General features: G+C 47.1%; 1 protein-coding gene across 1 annotated transcript in view; it reads left to right on the top strand.

Moving 5' to 3' along the window:
- The window catches only part of LOC147028729 (spectrin alpha chain-like), a 69728-nt gene that overhangs the window by 12730 nt on the left and 46998 nt on the right, over positions 1–10000 (top strand). The window contains exons 5-6 of the mRNA XM_085879407.1: positions 1734–1882; positions 2064–2201. The gene's annotated coding sequence lies outside the window, so the exon portion shown is untranslated. The remainder of the gene's footprint in view (positions 1–1733; positions 1883–2063; positions 2202–10000) is intronic.

Raw genomic sequence — 10000 nt, 5'->3', positions numbered from 1 at the left:
TATTAATGAAATAACTAGTCTATCTTGCTGCTGTTTCCACAACAATATGGTAGCAAAATCTTAGGAGTAATGTATGGGAACTAGAAAAAGTGATTTATTTATTTATTTTAAACTGATTGACACAAATTTAAGGGAGTTCAAAAAGTACATGCCACAAGGTTAATTTGATCATTTGAAAAATATAATTTGCTGTTCCACCATCTAATGTTGGCATGTCAAGGATCCTCATTTTGGTGCATTTCTTCCCTTCAAAAACTTGAAAGAGAATAACCAGCCGTTTTTTTTTCTTTCTGTTCTTGTCATTGCTCTCGGCAATCATTATTGAGAAAGGGCGTGTCTTTCATCTTTGAACAGCAGGATCTGTGTAGGTTTTAGCTAGAATGCCTTTGATTATAATCATAATATAATAATTATTCGTGATCCTTTCTCCTCCAACGTGAGTTTCGCAGCAATTTGGCTGTCCAGGAACATTTTTTTTTTCATGACCATGGTAAAATGATTGGCAACTGTCACTGCCAAATTAATGTGTTCAGCCATGGACTGGCGAAACCAACCCTCTGCCTGTATCACTTTTGCCTCGACTGTACTGGCTCAGGTTGCTTGAAAATGAATGTCCAAGGGCACAAACTTTATTTTTCTTCACAATTTTTTCTCTGACTTGCAGTATTGAAATGCATTTTCAGATCATATCTAGTCGAGGCAAACTTTTTTATGCTTCTGTTGCACTGCACACAAAAGGTGTACTTGTCACCCTCTGGTTAAGCTCACAAAGGTATTTTGCAGTGAAAAATATCCAGAATAATTAAAAATGAAACAATCACTATGAAATAGGTTTTCGTTCTTTGAAATAGCCACCTGGTAATTGATGATGGACAATTAAAGAAAATCTTTGCCAAACTGATTTGTATAATGAGACAGACTGGCGGTGCATTCTCATATTGTCAATGGGGTGAAAACAAAAATTCTTACTTGGGTTGGACTTTCAATTGATCATGATTGTTGAGCTTGTCTTGTATTCTTGTTTGTTTTGTTTGTTTTTTTCAACTTCTCTCTCTCAAGTAAACTGATGATTTGTTTCGTGATAATGAGCACACAACCATGATGATTAAAAAACCTCCGAAGTTTTCCTTGACTACTGCTTGGCCTCTGCTTTATGAACAGCCCATGGTTCCAGGTGGGTTGTCTGCTCATGGAGATTTTAAGCACATGTAATTGCTCATGAGTTGCCTGCATAGCAGGAACAATTGGTCTTTCGAGCACAATATAAACTTGCCTTTATTTTAGAAACCGTTGTCAAAACTAAAATGCCCTCCATAAGGCAGTATACAAACAGTGACTCCCTCCTCCCCTCTCCCCTCCCCACTCTCCTTCCAAACCCAAATATTCCAAGTGCACTGAACTACCGGTTTCACCTTTGTTGATGCATTGTCTGGACCAGTATGTACCAGGGATAATTATGAAATGAAAAGGTACCAAATATAATACTTTTAATGCAAGTTTAGTAAAGTATTTGAGTCAAACATTGTTTTAGTGATTAAAAAAAATTGTAGTTTCCCATGGCAAGAGCAAGTAAGGGCAGCAGTTGGCTGACGATATCCTCTGCAGACGTCTAACGTCGCATTGTAATTGGCACCGGGTTTACTCGTGTTGCTAATTTTAATATTTCTGATAACTTGTGTATTTGCCACAATAATTGATCAAAATATGTTGGTTTTTTTTTTTGCGTTGTTTAGTTCTTCATGCAGACGAGGATGCGAGCAGTGAGGAAGATGAAGGAAAACCTTACACATGGCCTGTGAAGTTTAAAGCAGCCCATGGTACTCGTGGTCCTTCTGACTTTGAGCAAATTGCCCTTGTCCAGGACCTGAGTCATGAACACAAGGTTAGGCTTAATCAGTACATGCTATGGTTTGGTAAACTGTTTTTTTTTGCTTCTTGTATTAGTCCTGACAAGGCTTTGTTTATTTTTGATGCCCTGCCTTCTATATGAAAGAGCAAAATCATATATCTTGCGGGGATGTCTCTAAATTGATATTCGGCTTGGTGTGTTTGTTATCTTTCAGGGCGCTGTATGGACAATGAATTCTCGCATTGTGGTCGTCTTCTTGCCACCGCTGGACAAGACAATGGTGTTCGCATCTGGGTTTTGAAAATATATTTGAAGTTCTTCAGCAACATGCACCAAAAATACAGCTCTGATGGTCTGTCGTGTCGGAAATCCATGGCCACAAAAAAGAGGAGGCAAATGTGTTTCTCATACTATTGATGTGCCATTGTTACGAATCTGGAAACCATGCGCACTCAACATTCAGGTTCCAAAGTTAGTTATCTTGATAAGTACGTGTTTACAGTTAGCAACCCCCTTTGTCTAATGGGAATTACATATGTGCGCTATGAGTTATTGTATAGTCTGGTTTATTAGATATTTTAACAACAACTACTACTACTACATCCATGACAACAACAGCGCACCATCCTGCACTCGACCCGGTTGCCATTACGCACGTGTTTTTGGCTGAGGACGTGGGCAGAGCCTTCGTCGCCTCGGGTCGAAGCTCCGCTCCGAGGAGGAACAGAGAGCGTTTCCTCCCGCCAATGAGCAGAGGGTGAGCACCACACGCGTGCCCCAGCCAATCGGGAGGCCGCCACGAGTCGCCTAACAACCCGCCGTCCGAACAACTCAAGAGAAGGAGTGTGGTTGTCTGGACCAGCGTTCAGCAGACAGTGATCGTGGAGATTGCGGCGCGGTCTGTGGTTGTTGATGAGCGTTTGGCAGACGGTCGTGGTCGTGGCTGGCGCGGTCTGAGCCGATGGTGATCATGGTTGAGCGGCCTCGTTTGTGGGCCGTGAACTTCGGGTCCCACCGTGGTGGTTTCGGAGTCGTTGTGGCCGCACGAAGCGGACACGTACCCTGGCCCGGCTTGACCGAGATAGACCCACGGGGTCCAGTTCTTGTGTGTGTGTGTGTGTGTGTGTGTGTGTGTGTGTGTGTGTGTGTGTGTGTGTGTGTGTGTGTGTGTGTGTGTGTGTGTGTGTGTGTGTGTGTGTGTGTGCGTGTGCGTGCGTGTGTGTGTCCATGGGCCCAGTCTGATAAGTAGAAATGTGGGAGTGTTTTCCTTTCCTTGTAAATTACATTTTCGTATTCAGTTAACTCTGCCTTATTGCGTGCTCCCCTGCTCTGTTATAAATAAATATCCCTTTTGTTAAATGTTCCAGCTCATTTCTGTGCTTCTTTCTTTGGCTTGGCACGGTATGTATTGAGAAATAGTGAGGCCGTTTGCGCTGTAAAATTGTTCATTTGGACCGATGGGCCTTGGTAACCTCCGCTCGGGTTACACACGGTTCGGACACAGTAACGGCTCGTTCCGTTCGAGGTCGTCGAGCGTGTGAATTCCCTGGTAGCTTTGCCCGCGAAGTTAATTAGGTATATTGAAGTTTGGCAATTGACCCTACCCCATGTGGTCGAATTATTGGCGATTAATGGTCCAGGAAGGGACCCATGCCTTTCGGACTTATCCGAGAGTCACGACCTAAATCCCGGGTGTTCGGTGGAGCCGACTCTACTGCTCCCTCTAGCGGTCGTGCTCGCCACCGATACCCAGCCCTGCAACAATTGGTGTCAGGAGTGGGATTCGAACCCCTCCACCTCCACAAAATTAACGGGATTCGGATCAGGGGTATAGGGAGCAACCCCCCCCCCCCCATTTCTCCCAAATTGCAAGCGAGTAAAATTTCTTTGTCAATACGCAACATGGCAAGCTAAGATGAGCTGGTTCAGGTGGGTTTCGAAGTCGGTTTAGGGGAATCCATGGTCCAGGACGACACCCCCATGCAGGAAGACATTTCTCTGCAGCCAAACCCAGAAGGGGTATTGGGAGTGGCAGGGGCAGCGTATGACACCCCCCCCTCTGTCAAAGTTCCCCCCCCCCCTGATTTCTACCGGTTCCACACGCCATCATGGCGAAATTGCTGCCTCAGGGTCATTTGACATGAGACAGATGTTTGAGGCGTTGATGCGGAAGATGGGTGCAAATGCGCAAGTAACGCAAAGAATGGATGTGAATGCGCAATAAATGAAGGGAAACATGCAAGGAATGCAAAAACAAATGGATGAGATGAGGGGTGATATGCAAACACTGAGGGGCGATATGCGAACACAGCGGGGTGAAATGCAGACAATGGAGTTGAGCCTGCAGGCGAGCTTGGACGAGGTGAAAGGCAAAATCGCGGATTGGAGGATGGCGCCTGCACGTGGGGGAACGATCGAGTCGAGGGGGAGTGTTGAAGGTGTTCGGACTGCGATGGGGACGGGTAAGGTCGAGGGGACGAGCGACGTCACGATAATTGGGGGAGAGACGGAATTAACAGAGACAGAAACGCAGGAATTAAAAGAAATAGAAGAGACACGGGAAAAAGAACAAAGAGGGGAACGAATTAGATAAAGTAAAAGACGAGCACACACACATAGAGTTAGTGAGGGGCAATGGGGTTGAGCTGGTGGAATGTGTGGAGACCCAGGGTGAGCATCAGGGTAACCTCCCTCAGGAACAGAGGGAGATGGTAAGCTCCCTCGAAGTGGACTGTGACCAGGTGAGTCCGGTTGGGCCGTGCGAGGTCGAGCAGGTGAGTGATGCGAACGGGTTCATGCAGAGTTTGGTGGGGGGGGGGGGGGGTAGATATCCCGGGACCCCTTGAGTGAGCATAAATCCCCGATGTTATTGTCCCGGAGTGTGTGGTGGTGTGTGTGAGTGGTGCGGGTGTGTTGAAGCGTGTGAGTGATGCGAGTGGCATGACGTGTGAAAATGGTACGCGGACCAATCCAGACGGTGAACGGGTTTATTTTGGAAATCGCGCCGGCCCTGCGGAACGTTGCATCCAAGGTCTGTTCCTCGTTTTCGGAGCGGCCTGGGTGCACACGACTCGAGAAGCCGGCGCATGAACGTCCCGCGTTTTGGAAGAGACCATCGCGTGGACTGCTAAAATGGCGACTATGCAGTGAATTTGGAACTATCAGGTCCCCATGCGAGCGCGTGTGCGAAGCTCCACGTGCTGCGCAGCGCAATAGGTGTGTGCGAGATGCGCGGAGCAAGTCATGGGAACGACACGGTAAAACGTGCAGGGTCCATGTGCGAGTTACATCATCGGCACGGACCTCGTGGCGCGAGCTTCAAGTCGGCAGCGCACGTCGGCTCGCAGGGCGGATGCCCCGAAGGCGAGCGCGAGTTGCGATGCATGGGGCGACGACAAGGCCCCAAGTATCGTCCGATGGAAGGGATGAACGAGCGAGTCGCAGACCACCACCCTGGCGGTGTAAAAAAAATAAAAAAAGCCTCGCTCCAAGTACATGGCCCCGCAGGATGTGGTCAACATCCTCTTTGGGCAAAGGAGAATTTGGTTAGTGGGAAGGGTTTAGTATTGTATAGACCGGCCTCATGGGGCATGAGTAGTTCCTCATGGGGCCCGTGGAATGAGTTAGTGGGAATTTCGTTTAGATTTAGAAATGGAGTTCGGGAGACATGGACAGACATGGAATGTGTAGTGGGGACGTAGCTTAGCAGAAGAGTTAAAAGGAACATGCATTAAAATAAGGGATGACGAGGGGCATGAGCTAGTTAGGGGGACGTAGTTGTTGGAATGTTGGTGTGAATTGGAAAATGAAAAATGTGTACAATGAGTGAATGTGGGTCAGCGGGCCCAAGTGTGTGAGTGGAGTGAATGTTGAATGCATGGTGCGAACGAATGACTGGGGGGAGTAGAGGAGTGAATCCCACCCAAGGCACCCTGTGGTCAGTGTAATGTTCATTAGTGGGTTAGCTAAATTTACCAAAAGGAGGTCGTTCTGTGTTGGTGGTGTATGAAAGCACGGAACCCATTTGGAGGGGTGCAAGAATCCATTGATCAGCTTGGAGCGTGGCTGTCGAAAGGTGAGTATTGAGTAGAGGGCACCCCGGGCACCGAACTAGTAGGCCAAGGGTCCAAGGAAGCGGGATAGTGTTGTGGGCATGGGCAACCCAAAGAATGGGACCCATGGCGCCAAAATGCCACGTGGGCATGGTAGGGGGGCAATGCCAGGAATGGCACCCCCCCCCCCACGTGTTCATAGGGAGCAGGTAGGCTCGGAAACAGCCTCAGGGCCCGGGGGTTCCGTAGTTGGAGTCCGGCAGGAGGGAAATCCCCGCCAAGTGAGCCACGCTGCCCAGCCATGAAATTGTGCACGGGCACGAGAGAAAATTTGCTGGCAAGGCCTAAATTTATAATGGACACCAACACAGGCGAAGGGAATCATGGTTGTTAGAACTTCCAGTTTAAAGAGCCAGGCGTATGGAAAAGCCCCAGGATCGTTTAATGTTAATAAAGGCTAGGATAGTTAGGAAATGTACCTCTTCGCACCATCCATCACTTCGCTCTCAGTAGGCCGCTGACCCACCTTGCTAAGATGGCTGAATTATGTAGGAGGCTATTCTGGGGCTTCATTGGGCCTCAAGACAGGACGCTAGTCTCTCCCTTATTCCCTTCCGAAAAGGATCTTAGGGGTTGGGAGTAGACTGACAGGATAGGTTAGCCGGACAAGGGCAATGGGAGGGTTAGGGACAAGCCATGATAAAGAAAAACAATAAAAACAAGCTGACTAACATATCTTGCAAAAACTTCGTTTTGGCAAGATAAATATATAATAAAATTTTTGTTGTTTTCTTGTTGTAAACTAAGGGAGTGGGTATGGACAAAGACAGGCAAAGGCGATAGGTTGGGGAGAGATAGTAGGGTAGGTCTGAGCCTGTTGCTGGAACGGCCCGCACCACCGCACTCCCTCCACACAACCTCACGGACCAGACTAGAGGCTGGCCAGCTTCATATACCGGCCTGTTGTGCCACAGCTGCTGGTCCGCATTTGCCTTGCCTTGACATGCCTCATTTGCCTGCCTTTGCCTTGACCCCATGCCTGCTTGCCCTTGTTCATTTGCCCCTGTGTCACCAACTCACCATGTGTGCCAGGACCATCCCAGCAAGTGTTTGCAAGGACTGCACTGCAGGCAGCCACACAATGGGTACTGCGTTTGCGCAGCCCATGCATCCATTTTTTTGTGTTCCTTCCTGCACCAAGGACTTTCTTCTTTCCCACAGATAACAGGTCCTGGGCTATGGTTAGTGTAAATAGATAAGTTAGAAATGTAAATAAGTTTTGCAACCCACCTGTGTGTCTGTCTTAGCGCCGGCAATGGAGTTAAGTTGTCCGTGTGAGTCTGTTAGTTTAGTTACGTAGTGCACAAGGTTATTTATTTTTGAGACATGGATACAAATGCCACACTCAGGGATCTGAAGGTAAAACGTACTAGCAGAAAAAACCTTCACCTGCATGGCACACAAAAATTTGACGACTCGGGACGAGTGTGTAAAAAGGGGAGGGGGTAGTGTTACGAATCTGGAAACCATGCGCACTCAACATTCAGGTCCCAAAGTTAGTTATCTCTATAAGTATGTGTTTACAGTTAGAATCCCCCCTTTGTCAAATGGGAATTACATGTGTGCGCTACGAATTATTGTATAGTCTGGTTTATTAGATATTTTAACAACTACTACTACTACTACTACTACTACTACTACTACTACTACTACTACTACTACTACTACTACTACATCAACAACTACATCCACGACAGCAACAGCGCGCCGTCCTGTACTCGACCCGGTCACCATTACGCACGTGTTTTTGGCTGAGGACATGGGCGGAGCCTTCATCGCCTCAAGTCGAAGCTCCGCTCCGAGGAGGAACAGAGAGCATTTTTCCTCCAGCCAATGAGCGGAGGGCGAGCACCACACTCATGCCCAAGCCAATCGGGAGGCCGCCACGAGTCGCCTGACAACCCACCGTCCAATCAGGAGGTGAGTGGCGGGGGAGAAGAAGCCCCTCCCTCCTCAAGAGGAGGAGTGTGGTTGTCTGGACCAGCGTTCAGCAGACGGTGATCGTGGCGATTGTGGCGCTGTCTCTGGTTGTCAAAGAGCGTTCTGCAGCCAGTCATGGTCGTAGCTGGAGTGGTCTGAGCCAGTGGTGATCGTGGTTGAGCAGCCTCGTTCGTGGGTCGCGGGTTCGGGTCCCATCGTGGTGGTTTCGGAGTCAGTGTGGCTGCACGAAGCGGACAGGTACCCCGGCCCAGCTTGACCGAGATAGACCCACGGGGTTGTGTGCGCATGTGTGTGCGCGTGTGTGTGCGTGCGTGCGTGCGCGCGCGTGCCCTGTCTGATAAGTGGATTGTGTAAGTGTTTTACTTTCCTTGTAAATTACATTTTCTTATTCGGTTAACTCTGCCTTCTTGCATGCTCCCCTGTCCCGTTATAAATAAATATCCCTTTTGTTAAATGTTCCAGCTCGTTTCTGTGCTTCTTTCATTGGCTTGGCAGGGTGTGTATTGAGAAATAGCGAGGCTGTTTGCGCTGTAAAATTGATCATTTGCACCGACGGGCCTTGGTAACATCCGCTCGGGTTACACACGGTTTGGGCACGGTAACGGCTCGTTCCGCTCGAGGTCTGTCGAGGGTGTGAATTCCCCGGTAGCTTTGCCCACGTGGGTAATTAGGTATATTGAAGTTTGGCAATTGACCCTACCCCACGCGGTCGAATTATTGGCGATTCATGGTCCAGTCCGGGACCCGTGCCTTTCCGACTTATCCGAGTCACGACCTAAATTCCGGGTGTTTGGTGGAGCCGACTCTACTGCTCCCTCTAGCTGTTGTGCTCGCCACCGATACACGGACCTGCAAATTTTCCTAAATTCTTACATGTTTTCTTGCTTATTCTTATTATTGCTGTTGTTTTTGAGTTTCACTTTATTTATTTTACAGTTGTGCATCCTGTGCTTCTTTTTGCTTTTGCTCAGAGGTTAAGTTGCAAGGCCATATTGAACAAATCTGCCCCCCTCTTTCATCGACACAAAAAAGGCAGCGAGATTGATCATAATTGGTACCAGTTGAAAATTAATTTAAGTTGTGGTCTGGCAGTCCTGTGTGTTTCCACCATTCTTGTAATCGATATCTGTTACCGATCTCAAAATGCAACTTCATGGTAAAATGTTTCATGTAAAAATGAAAGACAAATTATGTTAGACGAGCAGATTTCTCATATCAAGATTCGGATTCAGACCTTCACCAAAATTGAATCAATTTGGCCCTGCCACACACCCAATGTGTCGACCAAGTTTCGTCCAAATCCGTCCACAACTTTTTGCGTCATCGTGCTGTGTATCGGTTTAGCCCCATCTCAATGGTGAAGAATCACATAAAAAAATTATCAGATTCGGATCTTCACCAAAATGGAATCAATTTTTCCTTGTTACACACCCAACATGTTCACCATGTTTCATCCGAATCCGTACCCAACTTTTTGAGATATCGTGCTATACATCGGTTTAGCCCTATCTCTCAATGGTGAAGAATCACTTAAAACATTCTAGTAGTCGGATCCGGATCCAGATCTTCACCAAAATCTAATTAGTTTGGCCTTGTTGCACACCCAATCTGTCCACAAAATTTCATCCGGATCCGTCCACAACTTTTTGAGATATCCTGCACACGAACAAACAAAAACAGACAAACAAACAAGATGTCATCATGCAGATCACGATACATGCAAAATCCGTAAAACAAATTTGACCTCAAAAATAATAAGTGGTTGAATTCAATGACCAAATATGCAACTCCTCTTCAAGTTTCACGTGAATCAGATGAAAATTGAGGATTTTAGAAACACCACCTCAGTTAACCTTTTGGTCTATGTTGACCTCAAAAATAATTGGCTGGTTGAATTCATTGACCTGAAATATAAATCCTCTTAAAATTTCAAGTGAATCAGATGAAAATTGAGGCTTTTAGAAATCACACCAAAGTTCTTGACCTTTTGACCTCAAACAATAGGCTTCTTCCTTATGGCAAACGCTACCATGTGGTGAAGTTTTGTGAAGATCGGTTAGAAATTGTTTCGAGAGAGAGAGAGAGAGAGGTCGAGAGA

This window comes from Eptatretus burgeri, chromosome 4 (assembly GCF_056783735.1).
Source record: "Eptatretus burgeri isolate ZD-2024b chromosome 4, Ebu_testis_v1, whole genome shotgun sequence".
In the NCBI taxonomy this organism is placed as follows: domain Eukaryota; kingdom Metazoa; phylum Chordata; class Myxini; order Myxiniformes; family Myxinidae; genus Eptatretus; species Eptatretus burgeri.
The sequence above is the reverse complement of the archived record's forward strand: the minus strand, read 5'-3'. Positions and strand labels throughout refer to the sequence as shown.